The following is a 4,000-nucleotide window of genomic DNA, read 5'->3' on the forward strand; positions in this document are numbered from 1 at the left end:
TATCCAGAGACAAAAACAGTGTTGTCAGAACTCTCTTTGATTCTCTCCCTGACCTTATGTACAGGGAAATGACCCGCAAACAACTCTGGAATCACATGTTAACAGCTTACAGTCCAAGGGGAGAGAGGCTATTCCTCCATCCTCCCTTTTCATATTCTAGGCAAGGATTCTAATCAGTCCAGTACAGACTCCTATACCCCACTCACTCCTGTGGCAGAGGGTAGGACGCTGTGATCAGACAGTCCTATCAGCACCGCATAGACTCCTTTTCCTTAAAGGAAAGGGGAAGGTGTTGCTAAGAAAATGAAGAAGGGACACCTGGAAGACAAACACAAAAGATGCCCACTATAGCAGATGAACACAGCCTTGACTGCTCTGCTAGGAAACCTCAGGTTTAGGAATAAAAGATGCGGACTCCAACTAGAACTAGTATACTCCCCTCTATTCCTCTCTGGGGTGCCTCCAAATTTTCCTGGTAGGCGGAACCTAGGGCAGAGCTTTCTAGCTCTGCTAGAAGGAAACTCATTCTACTGCCAAAAAATTGTCCACAAATGGGGAACTATGAGATTAACTAGTCTTACGTACTATTTCTGTTCTGTAGGAAGTGATCAGAGCTAGAATGGAAGCAGACCATTCAGGGAGGTGCCTAGAGCTGAAAGAGCACTAAAAATGTAAGGTGACAGAAAAAAAAAATATATATATATATATATTTTCTAGTTTCTTTCAGGGGACACAAAGGCACTTGTGCAGAGCCTGCAAGCACCCCGTGGAGTTCCACAGATAACTCTGATGTGGGGAAATGTAAGTATAAAGCTGGTTTTTCCCAAAGGGATGTAAATTCCCACTGGACTGAAGAGCAGCTAGCTTCATATTGCTGGGAAAAGGAAAACAAAAAACAAGACAAAAAGGACACACACGCACATACCACCACTTTGGCCCGCTCAGGGTCAGGAGCAAATAAAAGATGGAAAAGACTTGGCCCACTAAAAAGCAGCGGCTATGAAGACAAGGAATGCTCTCTCCTCTCTCAGATAGGAATACTCAGGAGGGGTATGTGGGTCCAATCCCCTTAAGGCAAAATAGTATAGCAGAAATGCACATAGGCTCTGCAGCCAGAATGCCGGGGTTCATGTTCCTGGATTTTTCCACTGAAGTTGTGTGGCAATGGAAAATGTACTTCTCCCTGTGCCTCATGGGGACAATAATAGTTACCGATCTCATAGGATTAAATGATTTCATAAATGTAAGGTGCTTAGAATAGTGTTTGTCACATAGTGAATGCCAATGAAAGTTTGCTATTTTTAAATATTTTGTTCCTTGTCATTCTGGATAGGGCCCCATCCTAATTTTCATTAGCGAAAAATTCTCCAAGTGCTTGGCTGACTCTTAGCCAATGATCTTAGTTTCAAATACCTATTGAAATGTTCCATATTTGTAAAGTGTTTTCAATAATTATTGCAAGATTTTCTACATTTGGGGGGATTAATTTTTGTGTTCACCAAACACAACTAATGGTGATTATTACTTCCTTTCTTTGGGACTATTTAGGAGAATATTAAGTGTAACTTAAACATCCAAAATAAAAGCTTTTACCTGATTAAATCATACCTTCTACATTAATCTTTGATTAAAAATGTGGCTCAATTTAGAAGTAATTTATTTTCTTTTTTAATGTTTATTTTTGAGAGGGGGGAGTATGTGCATGTGTGCACAAGTGGGGGAGGGGCAGAGAAAGAAGGAGACACAGAATCTGAAGCAGGCTCTAGGCTCCGATGCGGGGCTCAAACCCAAGAACCCCGGTATCATGACCTCAGCCGAAGTTGGACACTTAGCCGACTGAACCACCCAGGTGCCCCAATTTGTTTTAAGATTGGTATTTGGCACTATCTGCCAAAAAATAAAGCAGTAAAATTATGTACGAAGTTCTCCACGTTTTACCAAGGTTCTTTGTTAGAAGGCAGTCACCCTCAAGTGACAGAATACCTAACAACAGTAGTTGTTAATAACAAGAAACCTCTTATCTCACAGGATACTCTGAAAATGGGTGGTTCCCAGGCTAGCTCAAAGGTCAATAATGTCCTCAAGGATCCAGGCCTCTTTTCCCTCCTCTTTGTCATTCTCAGTGGACCGGCTTTTCATGATTCCAAGTTGACTGTCAAAGCTTCAGATATCAAGTCTTCATTCTACAGTATATCAAGCAGGAAAGGAAGTAATTGATGGGGAAACAGCCTTCTTTACGTAAATTAACTATCTCTTTAATCGGGGAAGAAAATCTTTTAAAAACACGCCATTAGGGGCGCCTGGGTGGCTCAGTCGGTGAAGCATCCGACTTCAGCTCAGGTCATGATCTCACGGTTTGTGCGTTCGAGCCCCACATCAGGCTCTGTGCTGACAGCTGGGAGCCTGAAGCCTGCTGCAGATTCTGTGTCTCCCTCTCTCTCTTCCCCTCCCCCACTCACACTCTGACTCTCTCTCTCTAAAAAATAAACATTAAAAAAAAATTTTTAAACACGCCATTAGACCCTCTCTTCCAGCTCCTTGGTGAGAGCTGTGTCATATGTCCACACCTAGACTAATGACTGGCAAAGAGACAAGGAGTTAAAATGGCTGGTTTAGATTACTTATAATTTATCCCCTGAGGTGGGACCTACCTTCCCTGGTCACATCACAATTTAATGATAATTGGGAGGGTCTCTCTCAGTAAGAAGCAGGGGTATATGCTGGGTAGGCAACCAAGTTTCGGCAGCACTCTCCTCCACCCACTGCCTGCTTCTGTGCCATTTCCAGGTAAGTACTCCGACCATACTTAGCTTCTTGCAGTTCCCAAAAACATTTCACAGCTGCCAGATTCTGTTTACACTGCTCTGTATGCCTAGAATATTCTTCCCCCCACTTTTCCTCCTTGTTCCCCATGGCTGCTCCCTTTTGCAGAAAATCTTCCCAGTATCTTGGCCTCTCAGTTCCATGATTTCTTCTCCTCCAATAATCTAACTCACCACCCCCCACCTCTGCCACCTATTTCATGGCCATACCCAAGACTCGTCATTAGCTGCATCTTCTCCACAGTCTCCATTTCCTGTAGCTTCTAAAGGGCATGTTAACGTGTCTAGTCTACAAAGCAATCACCAGAGTCTGACCTAAATTCATCTATACTAGCTCAGGGAACAAATTCTCTAACCCCACTGTCTGGTTCTACGAACCAAAGGACAAAAATACAACCCTTATTCCAGCATTCACAAACGCTGGAGTTCTTCCTGTTTCCATCCCTAGCTTCCTATCTATACTTTTGGAGACCAGTATTCCAGAAATATAAGGTACCATTGTTATGTCCCTCTTTCCTATCCTGATAATGTCTGTGAACTATTGTCTCTGAATTGTTACAAAAAATGAGAGAGAAGGGTAATTTACTACTTTGGCTACCTCTATGGTAAAAAGATAACTGTCTAAATTTCTTGCATGGCACAGTCAGGAGTCAGGAGAAGCCAATGGAAGAAGGACCAAAGCAGTTTCTCACCTTTTTTTCCACAGACTGTGCTTCATAAAATAAAGGTTGAACATAAGGCAGTTTTTCCTCAATTCAGCCTTATGTCAATGGAAATTCTGTGTATATTCTAGAACTGGGTTATCAGTTTTCAGCATTATGTTTGTTTGTTTTGGTCTTTTAGTGAGAAGTCATGTCCTATGTACATTGGGAACTACTAGCCAAATACCATTTTTTTTTAATTCAGTAAAGATAGTTTCAAGCATTACACAAAAAGCTAACCCATTTTAGAGTATTTTTAAAAGCATTCTCCTTATTTACTTCTGTATAAAAAAAAGTAAATGAATTAAATGGGGGAAAATGAACTACTTCACAAATTATGCAAAGAAGGAGCCATGAGAAATGAAGAACAAACATTAAAATATCCCTGGATAAAATCCACGTGTACAGAAGATGATTCAGGATGTTATAAATAACTCATATGAGGTAAAGCAAACATGCAATATTTATACATCAGTC

This window comes from Acinonyx jubatus, chromosome A3 (genome assembly GCF_027475565.1).
Source record: "Acinonyx jubatus isolate Ajub_Pintada_27869175 chromosome A3, VMU_Ajub_asm_v1.0, whole genome shotgun sequence".
Classification (NCBI taxonomy): Eukaryota; Metazoa; Chordata; class Mammalia; order Carnivora; family Felidae; genus Acinonyx; species Acinonyx jubatus.